The following is a 13,102-nucleotide window of genomic DNA, read 5'->3' on the forward strand; positions in this document are numbered from 1 at the left end:
CCAACCAATAATGGAAGCTGACACAGAGGCGAGGTATCCACCAATAGGGTCAAATGGAAACCAAGGTACTACATGAATCCCAATGTGTGATAATGTAAGTTGATGTCGAACACAAGAGAAACCACTCAGTCAAAGACCCGTGATACTGATCGATGCTGAGCACAAGGTGACCTATCAATAATGAAAATAGGGCCAGGGTGCAGCTCTAGGCTTGTCCTCAGAGCAAGATGTCGTCGTCGATAAGGACAAGACCTGCCAGCAAGAAGTCAATGGAGACCTTCTCAAACCGACACGAGTAAAGGACCAATATAGATGATGTGATGATAGACATGATACTGACAACCAGGGATGGCCGACTGAAAAATGAGTCAAGAGACACCGCAAAGAGGCCGACTCAGGCTAACTTCCCTTGAACAAAAGCACGACTCAATGTGACTATGTGGCAGCATATGATGACTCTGTATAAGCTCGTCATGCAGGAGGCACGAACGAACCCTCCATATGATTGGAAGAGATAACCAATCAGGGGAGAACTGACTCAATAACAAGGTTACGACATACCTAAGTCAAACTAAATCCCACCCAAATGGAGGAGACTTTGCTTTGAGTGCTTTGTTCAAGGGCGACACGACTGAATCTAGCTACCGATAATAAATGGAAATACTATCCCGTTCCCGCTCTTTTTGGAATATTTAATTTTTTTGTCTTTTTTTGTTAAGCTTGAAAAAGAATAAAAGAATGCTATGGTATAGTGGAAAGAACGAGTGTCGGTGAAACAGATGATCTAGTTCCTGGGAACGGAACGTTCCTATGCTCAATGCAGGGAGGTGAAAACTGGTCAGTGACACTCAAAGGTGCGTTCCTTCCACGGGTCAAGGTGTGTCAAGTTGCAAAATTCAAAGGTATGCAAGGTTGATTTTGCAGTCGTCATGGTCAAAAGTTGGCTTAAACACGAGTCCAAGTGAAGCCTGCTCTAGGCCAAAAGGTGCAAGTGGTCAACATGCAATGCAATATTACAACTCAACACAAAGGAGCCTCTAGGGTATAAGGCCAGAACAAAGCGAAGAAGCTAAGAGGAATGAGTCTTCAATGCATAAGTCATGGCGGGATTACAGAGGACTCCCGAGCCTACTCAAATCGGAGCAGCATGGGCAACAAATGTCAGTGAGGTGCTAACTGCGATGCCCATGTAAAGGATGGCTCTACCATCATGTCATGATTTTAAAGAATCGGCGAGTGAAGATGGCTTACGAACCATAACGCGATGGGGTCGACCCTATGGCAGATGTGTCGGCAAATGGAGGCTAGTATGCATAATGCAAAGGAAAAATGGTGTCCCTAACCTATATGCCAGTGAGAAAACGATACCTGCCATGACGGGTCAACAGTCATGAAACTGTCTCGAAACTGTCGAAAAAACGTCCAAAATGTCCTGAAAAACAAACCATTCCCAACATTCCAAGCTCCCAAGTTAAAAGTCACATGAGGCCAAACAAAATAAAATTTTGAAAAAAAATTTGCATTTTCAAAACCTATAAAAGGGATTTTGGACTCACCATTTTCACCATTTGAGTTTGAGAGCAAAGAGTTGGAGCAAAACGAGCAAACTTTCCATACGCCAAATTCAACCGTTCAAATTCTTCAAAAACCTCCAGGTAACCCTTATACTTAGCTTGCAATTGATTGTGACTAGTTTTAAGATTTTTAATTGATGTTTCACCGTAAAATTTTTTGCCAAAAATTTCACCGCGGCGTATATAAGGGTTGGTAATATGAAACCCGCGTACACGTGGGCCCTATACGCGACTATGTGCACAGGGACCCGCGTATACACTGTGAACATTTTTAACCAAAAAACTAACGGTTGAAAATCATTTTTTTCTCAGAATGCCAGTCACCTGGCGAGAAAGAGAGCATGCAGTGGTGGATAATGAAGTCATGAACGATCCTGATGCTTTGGAAGCCCTACGGGGATGTGGTTTGCTTAAATTCTTCAAACTGTCGAATATGAAAGCAAACACACATCTGCTTGAGATGCTCATTGATTATTGGGATGTCGAGGATGATGCCTTTATGATTGACTAGATGCCACTCAGGATAGAAGTGGAGGATATCTATTTCATCACGGGCCTTTCCCGAAGGGGAGAGGTAGTACATTCCCGGGGCAGGACACGGAGCAGTCTCACGATAGAGGACTACGTACAGATATATTGCCCGAGACATCCCAAGAAGGTTGGGAGCCAGATTTCCATCACACATGTGGCGAGTTTATCACTGAGGATAATCCTGTTCACCATAGCTCGAGTGAACGGATCAACCTCTCTGCATCAGGCATCACGGCTAACCATGAGTGTTGCAGTTGACTGTCTCACCACTGTATTTGACTGGTGTACTCCTCTTCTGGCCAACATGAAGAGCCAACTCACTTCTATCAAGAGGGGACAGACCAAAAACTTTGGATATGGGACTATCTTGTGTTCTTTCTTTTTCGAGAAAGTCCTCGCACTCCGCCCTAGAGTAGCAGTTTCCATCAACATCCCACGAGATCCACGCATGGCCGGTGGGCTGACTTGATGAAACTTCTAGGGGGTGGGGAGGTCCCAAGGACTACCTTTGACGATGACTTCTTCACCTGGTGGGATCAGCAGATCATTGCCGTAGACGACTACCCCTATGCTGGGTTGGATTTCCGAGGAGATCCTGATCTAGCATTACCACTGAATGCAGCATGGGGCGACATTGGTAAGAATTTTTGATTTTATGATTTTTTTGGATTTTTCAAATATAATGATGAATTTTGAAAAATATTTTTGATGGGATTCAAATGACTAATATGATGATCATGTTCCAGATACTGGGCCGGTACGACCAGATGGGTTCCCGCGGCATGGACGGCGCGGTCGAGGAGCCGAAGAGGCGGCTGCTGATATAGAACGAACTCTACATAACGTCCAACAACACTTGGCGAGACTGAGCTGCCGAGTACCAATGGCTGCCATAGAGGACCTTCCTGAGGATATGTAGTGTCATGTGGTTGGCATGCCACATGACTGGGTTCACACTTTTCGGCGTGTGGCCACTGCGATGGTTACCTACTTAGCTGCTCATCCTGAGCTGGGGCATTCGATATGCCGGACATGATTATGGGCATTTGAGTCCCAATTTTGTATATTTTTTGGACAAACATATGTACACTCGAGACGCTTTATGATATATATATATACAGTTCAACTTTTTGATGCTTGATTTTATCGTGATGAATGATTGATGTGCTAGTCTAATGCTTGATTAGCGATAGAGTCAGCTAACCAATTATGAGATCTTGGAATGTGAAAATAATTAATATAAGTAAATGATCTTTGCAGCAACCTCACCCTTAAATATTGGCGATATAAACATGGATCCCTTACCCGATAAATGTTGTTTAACTGTGACACTATCAATTGAGAATCAAGATAAACTACCAATGAGTCGATCTCGTGAGAAATTGCCTCGGATAGTAAATTAATAATGGCAGTATACTCAGCCATATTATTTGAAGCGAGACCGATGCATACACCTCTTGATACCATCAATTGACCAGTTGGATAATAGAGTACCCAAGCTGCGAAAGCGAGATTCCGAGTGTGCCGACTAGCACCATCGACGAATCCAAAATAGACCAAGTCATCCATCAACACCTGGCACAACAGACCAAAAAGTGTTGATATCAAAAAACTCTCGACGATACATGTAAAAATATACATAAATTACAAAGAAGCCATTGCCTAACTTCTACTTGAGCAAAGTACTTCTTTAGGTAGAGCCCGTTTCGGGGCTCCGCCAGCTTGTTTCCCTCAAAATCGATTAACTCATACGACCCTTTTTCTAGAACTCGTTTAATAATGAAAGGATCGTACCACATAGGCTTAAACTTGCCTTCCCCCAAGGTGTCTTTATCTTGGTCATAAACCAAGACAAGGTCACCTTCAGAAAAGACTCGAGGACAGACAGATTTATCATACTGCGTTTTAACCCTTTTCTTATGAGCCTCATTCATCGTGGCAGCATCTCGACACTGCTCATCGAGGTGTTCCAAGTGAAGGAGGCGCTCTTCGAGACTCGAACTCTCTGGAAGGAGCTCAATAATAACAATAATAACAATAGTGGGCTTCTATGGGGCACAATAGTAACAATATGGGCACTACATGGGTACATCAATATAATAAGTGCATTGTACTAATGACAATAAGGGGTTACACTAGTAGTATAGGGGCCTAACATGCCCCTCTCATTCAAAAAGTGTTGTCCTCAACGCTTGAGTAGTTCTTGATGCTTCTGTATAAAATTCTTGTCCTCCATGTGGAATCTTCAGCGGGTAAGTTCTTCCACTTGATGAGATACTCTGAAATTGATTCATTTCGTAGCTGTCGGGTTATTGTTTCTGTGACTGCTCCAGGTTCCAATATGATTTTTCCTTCCTCTTCAATTTCTGGTAATATTGTTTGAATCGGGATCTTTTGGAACTTTTGAATAAGTGGCCATACTTCTTCGTCCTTCTTCCATTCATCCCTTGCTTCGTTTGTCTAATCTGGTTGGATAATAGAAATAGCACAAAACAATGCTTCCACATCCTCATCCTTGAAGAGTCTTCCCATTCGGTAAGGTCACCATTTTTTAAGTGCATGTAGTATTGCCAACATTTCCTTCTCATAAATAGCTTGCTTGAGATGTAGCAGTAAAAATACCCAATCACCTACATCAAAACATTTTTCACTACAATGTTGATCTACCTGTTGTTTCGTTAGATTTTGCACTGAAGTGGCATTATCCTTTAAAAGTTGGAGAACTTGTTGTTGATGCTCGATGTGATCTTTCACTGCTTGAACCTTTTTCTTCTTGATATGTCCTTCTATCTCTAGAGTTTGAGGAGTGGTAATTTCTTCCAATCCTTTACAAGATATGGTCGGATTCATTTCTTGATGCTCGATGTGATCTTTCTCTTCTTGAACATTTTTCTTTTTGATATGTCCTTCTATCTTGATAGTTTGAGGAGTGGTAATTTTGACCAATGAATTACAAGATATGGTTGGATTCATTTCTTCTTTCTCGATGTGATCTTTTACTTCTTGCACCTTTTTCTTCTTGATATTTCCTTCTATATTGAGAGTTTGAGGAGTGGTAATTCTTGCCAATGCTTTACAAGATATCGTCTGATTCATTTCTTCTTTCTCTGGGGTGGGGTCCTGGCGTATATCTTCTTCTTTTGATGTTTCTTTATCATTTTCTTCCTCCTCTTCATATTCTATGTAAAATAATTTCTCCTTATCAAACTTATGACCTTTAGTGCATTTTCTATCACAATTGTAACAAAGCCCTTCTTCTCTTTTTTCTTCCAATTGTTGTGGTGTAACCCTTGTATGTTGTGGAAGGCTAGGAGAAACAACACTTCCATCTTTATAGTTGTGAGGGGTATGCTTTGTGGTTTCCATAATTTTGCTTTCCACTATGTCACAAAGCCTTTTTACTCTTTCCAATTGTTGTGGTGTTGCTCTAAAGAAGGTGTTGCTCTTTGTATCCTCATAATGTGCTATCATTTCCTCCGTGAAAATTGACCACGTAACAAGTTGTTTACGAGAACAAAGCCCTTCATACCATAAAAATTGATTTGGTTCTAAATATGAAGATGCAATACATACCTTTTGTAACAGTGGTACACCATGTAGATCAAAATATTGCTCCATCTGAAGTATCCAATTTACCGGATCCTTGCCATCAAACTTCCTCATCTTGCTTTTTCTTGATTTTAGGAGCTCAATCTTGAAATGAAAATAAATCTGTAATTTCGGATCTTTAAGTTCTGAAATTGAGACTTGTAGTAGTCCTCTGTGTCCTCTTTCCAATGCCACAAATCTGACCCAAATTGGATTCTCCAAGGAAGAGTTATACGAAATCTCCCACAGTGACTTAATTATAGACTAGTTCAGTAGAGCGAACTTGTACGACGTGCCAAGAGTCACTGTTTCAACCTTTGGATCTGAAAAATGCATAAAAGAAACTGCAGTCCGTCCTCTTTCTGCACCTTCTTATGAAATTTCAATCTGATTCCCAAAGTGAAAGTTATGACGATTTTCGCCAGGTCACCTGTTTGGAATGTAGTTCAGGAGTCTGCAAAAAGACCAACTTCGTTAGATCATATCTTCGAAAATATAGCGCGAAAAGCTCTGAAATTTGGACCTGAGGTTCAGCGCAATTTATTCTCAAATGGGTTTTTTTTGAAACTTCTGAAACATCGTAGAAAAAAATTTATAGTGAAAATGCCACCGATGACCTGTTTGGAGCAGCGAAACCATAGAATCCAAAGCTCTAATACCAAATGTTATGAAACCAGCTCAAGAAAAGATAGAAAAGATAGATCAACGCCTTATAGTTCAACCTATTCGAGGGGGAAACCTCCTTTACATTACATAAATGAACAATTCTTGGATGATACAAATGAAAAGACCTCCTTTCTATATATAGGAGTCTAAGGGGTCATAACATAATCAGAGCTGACATAACAATAATAATGTAAGGGCACAATAATAACAATAGTGGGTTTCTATGGGGCACAATAGTAACAATATGGGCACTAAATGGGTACATCAATATAATAAGTGGGTTGTACTAATAACAATAACGGGTTACACTAGTAGTATAGGGGCCTAACAGCTATAATTCCTTCTGCATGGACGAGTTTCCTATATAGGAAAATTCCTCCAACTGAAAGTACACTGCCCCTTCCTCTAATCTCAATTGGGTCTCTGACTGAACTGATATGCATGAGTTATTTATGAGAGAATATTCAGTTATCTGGAGAGCAGCAGTTACATGCATGCAAGCAATAACTAACTGAACTCACAATTAATTGCAGAAACTGTTGGAACTAATCTAACTAGACTTAACTTAGTTAACTAAGCTAACTAATTACAACTCAAATTACAACTCATCCTTATCTCTTTAACTAAGGGATAAATTCCTCAATTAATGGAGAAAATGTTGCATGTCCCCACATAGCTTTCATGTTTGATTTTCTACAACTAATTAACTCAAGATGGATTAATTAATTATTTTACAAACTGTTGCTAAGATCAAATTCGAATTTTACTTCTCAATTTTAGTTCAAGGACTAACTAAATTTGGAATCCATCCCAAAATGCTATTTATAGCAATTCTATTTTTATCACTTCCATTCTTCATTCCTTGTTGCTATGTCCAACATTGGTACCCGAACTGCTATTTATAGCAATGCTATTTTTAGCATTTCTTGTTGCCATTTTCAACACTCCCTCTCAACAAGAAAGACATTCAACTCAAATCTGATCCTGAACCTTTGGAATGTTCTACATGCAACACTTCTTCCAAGTGTTGTTACTCCAACAACTTTAGAAACAAAAAAACTCCCAACTGACCTTCCTGTTGGGCTAGAAAATCCTCTGATGCTGAAGCTCCATCTACCACTAACAAGTGCTCCCTCTCTGACCTCTGAGTTGTTGCAACACTCCATGCATCTTGCACCATTACACACCTCTCTGTGCCATCCTGCACTAGTGCAACACTCCTGAGCCTCTCGCATTGGTGCAACTTGCTAGCTCTACACTATCTTGGGATTCTTGCACTGTAGCTCTCTCTGCCGCTCCATCCGCATCTGTCTCTACCCACTTAGCCAGTCTTGCTACTCCTCGTCGGGGCTCTCGTAGCAAGGTCTAATCAAAGAGGTTGGGTACCTCAATGATCTTGCCCCTATTCCAACCTTCTTGGGACTGTCACTCCACATCGCCCCACCTCCGACCTGGAGGTATGGATGCATGTGATCCCTCTGCCCACTTGGCTCGAAATTTCCCCCTACTGGAGGTCTCTGCATGAGTGGATTCCTCCACTCGGTCTCCTCTCGGCTTCTCTAGTTGTGGTTGCTCCACAACCTCCTGAAGTTGCTTCACCAATTGTGGCTCCTCCACAATTGTCTGAGACTTCTTCTGGTGCTGCATGTTGAGAGGTAATTTACTCTCCCTCTCAACCACCAAGTATCTAACCTTTGCCTTGCTCCTCAAGGCTTTGCATGCATCTTGTACCTCAAGTGCATACAGGTTCTTGGCTAGCACACCAATTTGTTTCCACTTTCCCGCCATCATGAAATTTTCTAGAAAAAAGAGCTGATTTTAAATCAACAATATCTCCCTCATCTGAACTCTAATTCAACCATTTTTTTTTTTTGAATTTGGGTCTTTTTCTGCAAGGAATCCAGATATGCTATTTTTTTTGAAAATTTTGCGCAAAAAATTTCATATCTGCTCTGAAAACTTGCGGCCCAATATATATATATATATATATATATATATATATATATATATATTACTTCGAATTTTCTTTTTCGTATACTGTTCAGTGCTTCGATCACCTTTGCTCTGATACCATGTATAAATTTCTCTATGGATCAGCTAGCTCTGATACCATGTAGAAATTCCCCACTGTAGATCAACAGATTATGCAATATACTAAAACACAATACAAGATCGACTTGTACAACACTTTGCGGAAGCTTAATCGAATTGAGCAAGATCGAGAGAACACATATAACTGAGAATGAGAAACCAATCGGACATAACACATAAGAAATAACCCGGGGAAAGCCTCAGCCTAAAACCCCAATCTCTGTATTATCATACAAGTGGAAATCTTGTTCAAGTTACAAAAAGAATCAGCTCTCAAGATATCCTGCTCTCTCTGCAATCAAACAATGTTACTCATAGACAGTCAAAGGCTCTCACAACCTTCTCCTCTACCCTCCAAGCCTCCTATTTCCTTGTGCAGTTTTTCCTGGGGTCCAATTCTTCCACTTGTGTGAATTCCCACCTCACGCAGCTCACTTGGCTTAGAAATAATTGCACAAACCCGAAGGAGATAATTCCTTTTGCATGGATGAGTTTCCTATATAGGAAAATTCCTCCAATTGATAGTACACTGTCCCTTCCTCTGATCTCAACTGGGTCTTTGACTGAACTGACATGCATGAGTTATTTATGAGAGAATATTTAGTTATTTGGAGAGCAATAGTTACATGCATGCAAGCATTAACTAACTGAACTCACAATTAATTCCACAAATTGTTGGAACTAATCTAACTGGACTTAACTCAGTTAACTGAGCTAATTAATTACAACTCAAATTACAACTCACCCTTATAGGGATAAATTCCTCAATTAATGGAGAAACTGTTGCATGTCCCCACATAGACTTCATGTTTTTTTTTCTACAACTAATTAACTCAAGATGAATTAATTAATTATTTTACAAACCGCTACTAAGATCAAATTCGGATTTTACTTCTCAATTTTAGTTCAAGAACTAACTAAAATTAGAATCCATCCCGAAATGCTATTTATAACAATGTTATTTTTAGCAATTCCATTTTTCATTCCTTGTTGCTATGTCCAACACTGGTACCCGAACTGCTATTTATCGCAATGCTATTTTTAAAGTTTCTATTTTTAGCATTTCTTGTTGCCATTTTCAACACATATGACCTTAAGGCATGACCATCAGACTCAATCCTGGCACCCCGGACCTCAAAGATTTAATATGAAGTGCATCTTCCTACCTTTGAAACTTCTGTGGAGATAGACTTCAAGACAAAGATTCTTCTCCGCCAATTGCCGCTCTGATTCTTGTCAAGTGTTGACCCTGGCACTTTTGTACTTGGATTTTTATAAAAACCTCTAGGAAAATAACTCTCTCTCTCTCTCTCTCTCGATATATATATTAGGAAGGAATGCCATTAAAATAAAAAGCATTAACACAGATCCAAGAATATGTATATATATGCAATGAGACTAATCCAACCTTTGCACCAACACTTATGAAAGTGGGATATATGAATGAGGTAGCGACCAAGTTCTTAGCCTTGACATTTTCCTTTGGTGCGAAAATTACATGCCTCTAAAAATTTCAGGATGGATTAATTCTGGGATGAAGATTCCCTTCCATACTCAATTGTTGAACTCACTTCTCAGTCAATGTCACCGTCAACTCCTTTTAAAAAAAATCTTAGCTCTCAAGTAGAATGGGAAAGGCGTGATATGAATAACACCATGTCTACAAGACTTAATCTCATAACCCTTTTAAATCTATATCTTAGCACTCGGGTTGTGGAGGGAAGGTTCATACGACCTTAGAGCATGACTACTAGACTTAATCCTAGCACCCCATACACCGACGATTTAATATGAAGCACAATCTTCCTACCTTTGAAACTTCTGTGGAGATCGAATTTGGGACAAAGATTCTTCTCCATCAATTTTCACTTTGATTTTCGTCAAGTGTTGTCCCTGACACTTTTGTACTTGTCTTTTTATAAAAACTTTCAGGAAAATAACTAAAGGCGCGAGAATATTCACTGTTTCATGCAGCACTCCAAAGTTCTATCCTGATGATAATAAGTCTGTGCTAAAAAATCTTAATGATCCTTGTCTCCACCCCTTCCACTTATACTCTGTGCTCGGCCTTATTGCTCATTATGCTCTATTATGCCTTTCTATTGATAGGTCTAAACATGAAATATTAAAAGTTTTAATACAAACTTCACACGACACCCCTATAGCATCATTAACCATATCCAACCAAAACAAACCTTTGATTAATAGGTTAATTACATATGCTTACACAATAATTACAAAGGAAATAGTAAACCACTCTACAATGATTCTTTTTACACCAAATCCCTCTTGATGCACTCTTTGTTTATTAGTAATTTCAATACATGAACAAATACTTTAGCGGGCATCCTTCCAAATCCATGAATATTGGATTAGATAGCCCAATTTTAGCTTCAAACAAACCTCTTGAGCCTCCTAGCTTAACAATTTTCTAAATATTAAAAGGGTTTACATGGAATTTAATAATATTAATCCTAATCTACTTAACAAATCCCACGTTTTGAGGAACCAACTCCTCTAGTAAAAATATTTGACATTCATTTTCATTCAATTTTAACTGATGCTCTTACATTATACACCCACACAATTCAAAATCAACCCTTAAATCCATATATGTTTCCAACGTTGGGAATTACTTCACCCTTCCCCTCTTATTCAACATTTTATGTGAAAAGAGAGGTCTTAGTCCTCATATGGCTCTTGAGGTGGAGTAATTTAGTAAGAGACCAAGTATCTCAAGGCCCTTGGAGAAATTTTTAGGATTAATGCATTTTGGCCCTTAATGAAGTATTGGAACTCCTTCGATTGAAATATCACAAGGCCCCTTTCCCATCAAACATGTGGTCATTCATCCTGTTACAAAAATTTGTTTCATCTTTAACTTCAAACTCAGTATGAAGACCAAGTTGAGGTGGTTGTGTGGCCCATGGTTTATAGGAAGTGCATGTTTATTCATCAAGTTATGGAGCTTGGATTTCAACTCAAATTCTAAAGCCATGAAAAATTTGGTTTTACTTTGGATTCGATTGATGAACTTGGAATTGGAATTTTGGAACCCCAAGTCCTTGGAAGCCATTGGTATCATGCTAGGCAATTACATTTGTAGTAGAAATAACACTAGGGATAAATATTTGATACATTTGCTTGTTTGTGTATCTATTCAATCAAAGCAAAGGCGCAATAGAATACATAGTTTTAAAATACAGTAAAACTATTAAACCTAGGTTGTGTACTATGAACACATTACATTTTAATAAAGATGTCATTTGAGCATAGTCACATAGTGGTATCCTACCCAAAAGCTAGGAGTCCTAAATCGCTCAATGAAAGCCATCATGCTCTATCTTGGTGAAATAACTTAGGCACCACTCCCAATAGGGTAGAATCTTCCAAAGCTTTTGCTTGCATTATGAAAGATGGGAAATTAAATCAAGACTCTCCAGTATAAACATTGAATACTAGTGGATTATAAATTCCCACTTTTATTTAAATTTATTTTTTTCTCTTTGGTTTATAATTTTTTTTTGCTTAATAGTAATTTTATAAAAAATCTCATCATAAATTATATATATATATATATATATATATATATATATATATATATATATAGATCATGGTGAATGGATAATTTGTTGAAGTAATTTGGGTAAAATTCAGAATTAAACTTGCTTAACACTAGGAGTATATCCAACAACCAATGAACCAAATTTACTAATAAATTTGACTCAACAAGAGTCGGGACTTCTCAATCCGACTAAGATCTATCCTAGGGTCATTTACTCTTATCACAAGAGACCAAAAATATTCCATGGAATTGAAATCGAATAGATGAGAAAATAAACCATTCTCCTAACCCGAACTACTAACCCAAGATAAACTAATTTTAAATCTAAATTACACCCTTAGAATTACTATTAATAATAATAATTTAATTTTAAATTCACTCCAAACCAAACACTAAAGTTTTACATATATTCATTATTTTTCAAAATAAAAATCATACTAAATTTATTTTTACAATAAAAATTGCTTCACAAGAAAAATTGATCAATAAGATTTATAAAGATATAGAAAGGCTTAAATCCATAAATAAAAACATGTATTCTTAAAAATTATATATATATATATATATATATATATATATATATATATATATATATATATATATATATATATATATATATCTATATAGATATATATATATATATATTATGTCTATTCTTGTGCACTCACATCTATGATTGGTTTAGTTGTATTAATTTGTTTGTATTGTGGAAATTTTTCAGTTTTATATGGTTAAGATTATGCTTTTTCTGTAAATTTTCGGGTGACATCATCCTTTCGTCGCATCAACAGTTATGGGTTTCGAGGGTGGACATTATCCTGACATGTATGATAAATGAGGTATGGGTTTCGAGGGTGGACATTATCCTGACATGTATGATAAATGAGGTCGATCAGACAGTACATACCAGGTACCGTAAGGTACCGTAAACATGGATTCTGCGTACATACATATCCTGATGGATCTAGTTTGGATGGGAGTTAAATACCACTTGCTTTGAGCTTTGGTGCAGTAAACTTGGATTTAAGAGTGTTGTTAGACAATTTATTAAGGGATTATCAATAAGCATATTCCTAATTATTCAGAG

The sequence above is a fragment of the Pinus tabuliformis genome, chromosome 1_1, assembly GCF_031772625.1.
Source record: "Pinus tabuliformis cultivar Carrire ecotype Pingquan chromosome 1_1, CPIR1, whole genome shotgun sequence".
Classification (NCBI taxonomy): Eukaryota; Viridiplantae; Streptophyta; class Pinopsida; order Pinales; family Pinaceae; genus Pinus; species Pinus tabuliformis.